This window comes from Bactrocera neohumeralis, unplaced genomic scaffold (genome assembly GCF_024586455.1).
Source record: "Bactrocera neohumeralis isolate Rockhampton unplaced genomic scaffold, APGP_CSIRO_Bneo_wtdbg2-racon-allhic-juicebox.fasta_v2 ctg1245, whole genome shotgun sequence".
Taxonomy (NCBI): domain Eukaryota; kingdom Metazoa; phylum Arthropoda; class Insecta; order Diptera; family Tephritidae; genus Bactrocera; species Bactrocera neohumeralis.
Genome location: NW_026089666.1, coordinates 20,465 through 30,075, shown reverse-complemented (window position 1 = coordinate 30,075; position 9,611 = coordinate 20,465). Strand labels below are relative to the sequence as shown.

Genomic DNA, 9,611 nt, shown 5'->3' with positions numbered 1-9,611 from the left:
AACTAAACAATTTAACTAAGATTCTCAGCACCAAAATAAAGTTATTTACAAATAAAAATATTTCTAATTATATTGAGAATTTTGGAAAGCTATAAAAAATGTTAGGAAACCAATATTGTCGAATGCACCCCTCAGAAAGCCAAACGGATCCTGGGCCGAAAGCGACGAAGAAAAAGCGAAAGTTTTCTCAGACAAATTATGTAGTTCTTTTGCGTTCAATGGTACCTACTCTACCACAGCTGGAAGAATCGCAATACGTGGGTGAAATCCAACCAACAACAAATAAAGAAGTAGAAAATATTATTAAAAGTAGATTTAAACCTAAAAAGGCTCTCGGCTTCGACTTGGTTACTGCTGATATACTAAAAAATCTAACGCGAAAAGCAATAGCAAAGCTTACGACGATAATTGAAGCTTGCTTAAATCTCAGATACGTCCCACTGTCATGGAGCTGTAATCATAAGAAGACCTCAGAACATAATTGAAGAAAAGGAACTTATACCCATTCATCAATTTGGATTTAGATCTTAATATTCCACAATCGATCAAGTTAATCGAATAACGAGCATCATTGAAGATTCGATGGAAAAAAAGCACAATTGCACAGCTGTTTTTCTTGACGTATCGCAGGCGTTCGATAGAATATGGCACCATGGCTTACTTCATAAATTAAGACTTCACTTTCCACAGTATCTAACCGATCTAGTTGACTCTTACCTGAGCAAACGCTACTCAGAATCAAGCAGGGACAATCATATACTACGTTATAGCCGATAAAAACAGGTGTACCCCAAGGAAGTGTCCTGGCACCAATCTTATACATTTTGTTTACTAGCGACATGCCTACGCCGCCAAACTGCGCAATCGCCACATTTGCAGATGATACCTGCATCATTACGACCGGCAAAAATGTAGTTGAGTCGTCGCACAGAATGCAATCTTTACTAAATCAAATCGTAGAATGGACACAGAAATGGTACATTACTTTAAACGAGTTGAAGTTTATCCATATAAACTTCACTAACAAAAGTGCTACGCATATCCCCTTACATATTGGAAATGAAGTAATCCCGTATTCCACCTCGGTGAAATATCTTGGTATGACGTTGGATGCAAAGTTGAATTGGAAGGACCATATACAAAAAAAGTTTCAGAACTAGAACTAAAATACCACAAAATAAACTGGTTGATCGGCAACAAATCTCCCTTAACAACATCAAATAAACTCCTAGTCTACAATCAAACTTCGAAACCTATTTGGACATATGGAATTCAACTACACACCGTTAAACATCGAAATGGTACATACGGAATTCAGATCTACATCGTGATCTTCACATAAAAATGGTTCGGGAAGTCAGTCGCGAAACGGCATCGAAACATGCCACAGGATTACAAAATCATGTAAAGACCGAAGCCCGACAACTAGGAGATACTAGAGATAGCTGGCGCAGATTGAAAAGAACAACGTTTCATGACCTTTCAAGTAAATAACAAATATTATAATATTTAGTTTTCAAAACTCAGTTTAGTTTTTGAAAAAAAGCTTCTTAATATAGCTTTTATTGTTTACCTTATAAGTTATGAAAATATTGCTTGTTTGTACATTTGTCACTAGTTGCAATTCGAATGAAATGTAAAACCATATCTTGTTACGTTTAAATAAAAATAAAAAAAATACTACAACTGCCCATAGATTCATATGTGACAACCCACACCGAACAAGGCGAAACGAAAGCACATGTTCGAGCTTTGACTTGTTTGAAGAGCTGTTGTCGAACTTCTTATGTAATTTCATACACCCAACGCACACCAAATGCGACAAAACCGTCTTTGTTGCCGATCAATGTATGCTGAGCTACTGCGCAACCCACACCGAATGAAACAGATAAAACAAGACAAGGCAAGAGAGAAAAACACGTTCCCTTGCTTATACATGCACCGTGTTCAAAGATTCCAGAACAAAGTTCTGCGAAAAATGGTAAATGCGCCGTGGTACATACGCAATTCGGATCTGCATCGTGATCTTCATTTAAAAATGGTTCGGGAAGTCATTCGAGAAACAGCATCGAAACATGCAAAAAGGTTACAAAATCATGTAAACAGTGAAGCCCGACAACTAGGTGAGACTAGAAATAGCATGCGCAGACTGAAAAGAACAACGTTTCATGATCTTTTACGTATCTAAGAAAACAACAAATATCATTATATTTAATTGTTAAATTTAGTTTAAAAAAGAAAAGCTTGTTATTACAGCTTTTATTGTTTTACTTCATACATTGAGAAAAATGTTGCTTGTTATTTTAAATTTATCACTAGTTGTAATTTCAATGAAATGTAAAACCATCATTTATTACGTTTCAACAAAAAAAAAAACAAAAAACTAAAAATAAATTCTGTCGAGATTCGAACCTGTGTACTCATCGTGACTTTACAAGCGCTTACCACCAACACTACCAACACCACCATTGGCACTTGGGTTGCGTTGTCTTAATTATGGTTTGGTTAAGTATATGTAGAAATATGCTTTGGTATATAATATATATCTATAATATGTGTATGATTGTTTCGTATTTTGCTTCTACGCCGGTCAAATTTCTATACAAAAATCAGCGTTTGAAAAACTACGCTATTCCCGTAGCATTTCATTTTACTCTTGCTACCGCTCTCACTTTGTCGGAAGCCACAGCATAGCCTTAGCATAACAATGTAAATGTATGTGCTCTACTCTGCTCCGAGTTTTGTTGGGTAAAAAACTATAGCTGGAGCGGGAGCAAAAAATTTAATTCTACGCTATGCTCTGGCGTAGCGGTAGCAAAAAATTGGGAGCGGTAGCACAGCAGAGGTAATGAAAATTTTCATGTGCTACAGCTCCATCATGTGTTTGTTGTGTTTTTTTTTTTTTGCTATTTTTCCCCGACTCAGCTGATACGACCTATCTTATGGGCGCGCAATGTAAGTGAACAGTGAAAAACACTACTCCCTTCTCTCTTTGACGTAGGATGCCGTAAGAATTCACGGCATTTGGATTTTTGCCGTAGAAACGTTGCAGCTGATTGCTCTCTCACAACCCATGGTTGCCAATATCGATATACTGTAGAAATTATCAACTTTTATAATTCAATCTGTTCAACATGTTTGAAATTTTCATAAAATAACTCAAAATCTGAGTCGAATGCTATTATTTATAAATATATAAACTATTTTTAATAGTTTGTTTTCAGTTTTGATATTTTAAACTCAACTGTTCACACATTTTGCTAGCTAACAAAGGAAAAGGAAGGAAGGGAATAGCGTTTTTGACAAAGTGAGAGCGGTAGCGATAGCATAGCAATAATTCTAGAAATTTTGCTGCTACGGAGCTACGGTAAAAGAGAACCCTGACAAAAATCGACTGAAATGCGTGATAAAATAAAATGGACAATGAGGGCAAATAATTCTACATAAAACCTTCTGGTATATGGCATATTCATTCAATATTCTCTGTTTGGAAGTACCATCATGGGCCTGTCTACATATATTTATGTCTCTTCATATTCTTGGGTATATGAGACAGAAAAGATAGAAAAAATGTCTTTATGTTCTCTGTGTGAGAGGTGTGCTTTGTACACATTTTTCGCTGTTAGGAATGGAATAAAATATAAACGAAAAGCAACACGAAATTCTTCGTTGGGAGTGTACTCATGGGCATGCATACATCTGTATATTTCTGTCTCTTCTTATTCTCTGCTTGAGCATATATGCCATGTCATCATATGCCGTAAATACATATATTTATTTCTCTTCATATTCTCTGTTTGAGTATGTGGAGAACTGTTAAAAATGTTAACATTTTACAGCGGGAATTCTGTGCTTGTGAGGTGAATTCCTTACTATAATGCCGGTACTCGTATTCTGCTTGTCACGATTGTCTCATGTCTCTAATTGAGACAATCGTAATTTAGTGACTCTGTTAGTCAGGATGTCTCATTTTGGTATTCTGGCAGATACAGTCTCAAAAATATTCACCAAATAGTATGGTGAAAAGAAGGGCAGTAATCAGCTGTTTAGTTTAGCTGATTAGAGATGAGTGCAAGTGCACAATCGTAATGTATGAAACGATTACATGCAATTAGTTTTTTTTTCATAAAATTTCAGCAGTAAAACTTCTTCTTAATAATTGCACAGTACAATTATTGAAAACTAATACTGAAATAGTTTATAATAAATGCTTAACATATGCATTTTATCTGAATCAATTGTTAAGTAAATATGAAAAAATTTAACAACACAGTTATCGATTAACACATGTGTTCATCCTTATATTTGATAATAATGGAAAAGGAAGGTAAGTAATTTTAAACAATATAAATTTCATTATTTTATGATTATTATAGTATATGTATAATATATCTTTTTTACAGATCATAATAAAGTATTGCGCACCTCGAAGGAGCAAATAGAGTGCTATCTCACCTTTGTGCGGGTTCACCCGGAGATAAAGTTACACAAAAACAACCCATCGCGGCCGAAAAGAATGGAGGAGCTTTGGGCGGAACTCTCCGTGCAATTAAATGTCCATTAATAAACACACCGAATCCATCAATAATTTAGCGGCAGCGATGGTGTCGCTTGCTCAGACCATCGTAAAAAACACCAAAGATTGTACAAAAAAGTAAAAAATGTGTTTTTTAATGTACATATGAATTATTTTATTGTGATGTTTTTTGTACAAAAAAGTGAAAGTGAAAAATGTTCCTTTTTTATACTCTCGCAACAATGTTGCTAAGGAGAGTATTATAGTTTTGTTCACATAACGGTTGTTTGTAAGTCCTAAAACTAAAAGAGTCAGATATAGGGTTATATATACCAAAGTGATCAGGGTGACGAGTAGAGTCGAAATCCGGATGTCTGTCTGTTCGTCCGTCCGTCTCTCCGTCCGTCCGTCCGTGCAAGCTGTAACTTGAGTAAAAATTGAGATATCATGATGAAATTTGGTACACGTATTCTTTGGCTCCATAAGAAGGTTGAGTTCGAAGATGGGCCAAATCGGCCAACTGCCACGCCCACAAAATGGCGGAAACCGAAAACCTATAAAGTATCATAACTAAGCCATAAATAAAGAAATTAAAGTGAAATTTGGCACAAAGGATCGCATTAGGGAGGGGCATATTTAAACGCAATTTTTTTGGAAAAGTGGGCGTGGCCCCGCCCCCTACTAAGTTTTTTGTACATATCTCGGAAACTACTATAGCTATCTCAATCAAACTCTACAGAGTCGTTTTTTTCAGGCATTTCCATATACAGTTCAAAAATAGAAGAAATCGGATAATAAACACGCCCACCTCCCATACAGAGGTTATGTTGAAAATAACTAAAAGTGCGTTAACCGACTAACAAAAAACGTCAGAAACACTAAATTTTACGGAAAAAATGCAGAAGGAAGCTGCACCCAGGCTTTTTTTAAAAATTGAAAATGGGCGTGGCCTCGCCCACTTATGGACCAAAAACCATATCTCAGGAACTACTAGACCGACTAGACCGATTTCAATGAAATTCGGCATATAATATTTTCTTAACACCCTGATGACATGTACGAAATATGGGTGAAATCGGTTCACAACCACGGCATCTTCCAATATAACGCTATTTTGAATTCCATCTGATGCCTTCTCTGTATAATATATACATTAGGAACCAATGATGATAGCGGAATAAAACTTTACAAAAATACGGTATTTGAAAAATATGTAAATGACGTATAATGAAATCTCGATTATCACTTTATCATGCGAGAGTATAAATTTATTCGGTGACACCCGAACTTAGCCCTTCCTTACTTGTTATGAATATACTTGTATGAATTATTTTATTGTTATGTTTTTTGTACAAAAAAGTGAAAGTGAAAAATGTTCCTTTTTATGTATATCAATTATTTATTTGAAGTTTGAATTGAAATATATATGTTGAATTTTAATTATCTAATGTGCTAATGCACCTTTGGCGTGCTGCTCTGCCTCGAGTGTAATACTCCCCCGAATAGATTTCAGAGATTGCTCCCACATTTTCAGGAAGTGATCGATCTGGCAATATTTCGGTTTCAAATAGAAAAATGTCATGGTTTTGTAAAATATTGTGAAATATTGTACAAATATAAACAAATAATGCAGCTTTGGAATGTTTATACAGCAATGTACGTTCTCTTGAAATACAACGAAAGCGTGATTTTAAAACTCCAAATGATCTTTCAATCGTGCTTCTTGCTCTTATGTGCCTAGTATTGAAGTTTTGTTCATTTGGTGTTTCAGGGTTTGCCACCGGTGTAAGAAGCCATGGCTCCAATGGATATCCCGATCACCCAAAAGCCATTTAAAAGCTCCATTAGAGTGTTCTCTTATTAGCTTTATCCTTGCTGGCGAAGTAGTCCATATACCGGAGTCATGATATGAGCCGGGAAATTTTGCATTCACGTGCGGGAAAATTAGTTCATCGTCCCAAACCTATTGGGAAAATTAGTTAATAATTAGTTATTAATTAGTTATTGAATATAATAGTTACCGCTTCAACATTAATGCTATAATAACCTTTTCTGTTCATATAATCATGCGGTACAACTGCGTTTGACAAGGCAGGTGCAATTATGCCAACATGAGTGCAATCAATTGCTCCAATTACACCCTTTATTCCAAATTTCGAATAAAATCTGGAATAAAATTATTGTATAGCGATTTGTTTTCTTTTAAATTGGAATACAACTTACCCAGTCTTAATTCTATTGTATTCTTCAACAGAATTAGGAAAACGCACTTCGCCGTGTTTACGCTCCACCACCAATTTACAAATATATTCGATACAACGGGAAATGGTGGGTTGGCTCATCACCGCGAAATATGCATTTCCCACGCAACACTGATATGAGCCATTGCAGAAAAAAATATAAAACTGAAATAAACTAGAGAAATTTGATTGCATGAAAACATACTAGGGGTATTCTCTTGCTCTTGCAAAAGTGCAGATTGCAAAAATACTATACCGAAATATACAAGAGCACGAGAGCACCCATTGCAGAATCTAGTGATATATATGAATGGCTAATTCGGTCAATTTGTTGTGAATGACTATTAAGCATGGCTATTGTGAATTGGCGCACCTTCTGCATACATTTTTAAGAAAAAAAACTGTAACAAATCTTTAAAATTTAAATAGAAATAATAAAATCCATTTAAAACTTATCTTCCTCAACAATTTAACGACGTAATATGTCTTTATGTAAAATGGCAACTACAACAGGGTTGCAATTATATTAGTAATATACATAGGTTTTGGTCTGACATATTTTACAGCCCTTGCAAATATTTTTCTGCGTGTGTTTGTTGTTGTGCCGTTGTAAATCTGCAATTCTTGCACCGTGCACCGGGTTTTGCAAGAGCAAGAGAATACCCCTACTGTTTCTTTAAGGTTAAAATATAACTCACCCGAAGTTCAAATGGAATCGATGTTTGCTGTTGGTCATACGGCTTGAGTTGATTAATGAGATCCCAGCACAAAGATTTGGGAAATCGGAAGAACTCCCTGAATGTGTTCTCTTCGTATAAAAACAGATCTTTTTTGTTTCGCAAAACAGTCAGATTGCGCCTGGGAATGTAGCTAGAAGATATGCACCTTATTATCCATTACTGCAAAATTATAAATATTAATACATTACCTCTCTTCCTCCTCTCGTTTTTTCATCATCAGGTAAAATAGACCATCTTCATCAGCCATTGTTGTGTTCTTATTTTTCTATGACCTGCTGCAAAGCACATAACAAGTTAGAGACTGATATGGCTCAATTAGAGATGAGACAAACTCGCCAGAATACCAAACAGTCTCAAAATAGATTTCACCACAGATTCGACTCTATTAGAGACTTGAGACTGCTCGCAGAATACCGGCATAAATCTAACAAATGTTCGCTGCACCTTCTCTATGCTTTAAGTTCTCTGGATGATCAGCAATAATGTCGATCGATTCTGGGAGTTGCAGCGGATGTTTGTTTTAACAAATTTCAGTATGTTGTTGAACTTTAACAACGACATTGTTGCAATGAATGTGGTAATGTTGAAATAAATATTTGTTGTGTTAACTCTCCCTCCTCAAATTCCTACTTGTCCTCAAGTAGCTTTAAAAGTATGGTATGTTATTTAATTGTGGTTGTAGAGATCTAGGAAAATTGTTTGTTTCATTCATGATTTGTGTCGGAATTTTTCCATTTTGTAGGATTAGGTTTTCCTTTGGTTTTATACAGAATTTTTGTATTACAACTATTGCTGTAATAATGTAATATTTGTTTCCAATTTTTATATTGAGTGCGTGTAGGGATTCCAACGATAGTATTTGAAGACGATCCAATTCTATTCAGGTTATTTGGATGAGTGGTGCTCCAGCTTTCAATATAGTTTTCTCCTTGTTGCTGAATTCTTTATTATTTATGGTTATGTTCTCATTCCAATAATGTACGAGGTATGTTCCTTTCAGATGATGGGTTATATCGATTCGATTTTCGTGATATGGTCTGCATTACTGAAATCACACAGCGATTCTTTGCCCTCAACTAATTTAGAAATACATTTTGATTCTTTTAAGTTAATGGCTGTATCTTTTTTAAAAATTTTTATATTGTTGGATATTTTACAGTTTTTTGGTACTTTTAACATAGAATTTTTGGACAAAAATATTTCATTTGTTTTTAAGTGAACTTAGTTTATTTTTTACGACTGGTTTAATTAGTAAACTTTGATAATTGGTTGCTTCTAATTCTAGAATTTTTACAATGTAAACTATAGCTGCTTTATTATGTAAGACTGATACTTCAGCGAACTCTAACATTTTTTCGACTGATAAAGTTGTTATATTACTTTTTTGAAATATTTAGTGGACTTCTTGTAATTATATTTCGTTTAAAAGTAAAGTATTTATTATATTTTGTTTTGCCCATATATATGCATATTTGACATTTATTATTTCTTCTTTTATTAGTCTTACTTGAATTTGGAAACTTATTGCTATTTCATTATTAAACAAATTGTCTTTCCTGATTGTATTTTTTAACATATTTGAAATTGTAGTTATCATTTATTCTATTCTGTAGTTGTTTATCTATAATGACCTGGTTGTTATTGTTTGTATTAAGGATATTGAGATTGTTGTTCCAGGCTGATCCAATCCAATTTATTGATCTAGTTCGGCGGTCTTGCAAAGTAAGTGTATTTTATGCAGTCAGTGATTGTACTATTTCGTGAGTTAGAGTATGAAAGAGATAACTTGTTTTAAGATCGTTAATGGTATGTTCACGGATTTTTAGAAGTTCGATTTCTATTTGCTGAAGATCTATTAAGTGGATTAATTTTATGGATGACGTTTGTAACTTCCCTATTCCTTTATAGATGGTAATGGTATGTGCGTCCGTATAGTTCGTAATGTCGAGATTCGCCTTTGTCATTGGCAACCACAATAAGATTAAAATTATCCTGGAACAGTCAATTATAAAAGGTTAGATATAATTTTTTTTTTTTTTAATTATTAGACATTTCAGTTCTATTCACCTTCAGATTACTAACTACACATTTTTGATGTTACTTTTGTGAACAATT

General features: G+C 34.4%; 1 pseudogene; it reads right to left on the bottom strand.

Annotated features, from left to right (window-relative positions):
- Nucleotides 1-6,495: 6,495 nt before the first annotated feature.
- Nucleotides 6,496-7,960, bottom strand: LOC126766446 (putative nuclease HARBI1; annotated as a pseudogene).
- Between the last annotated feature and the right edge of the window lie 1,651 nt (nt 7,961-9,611).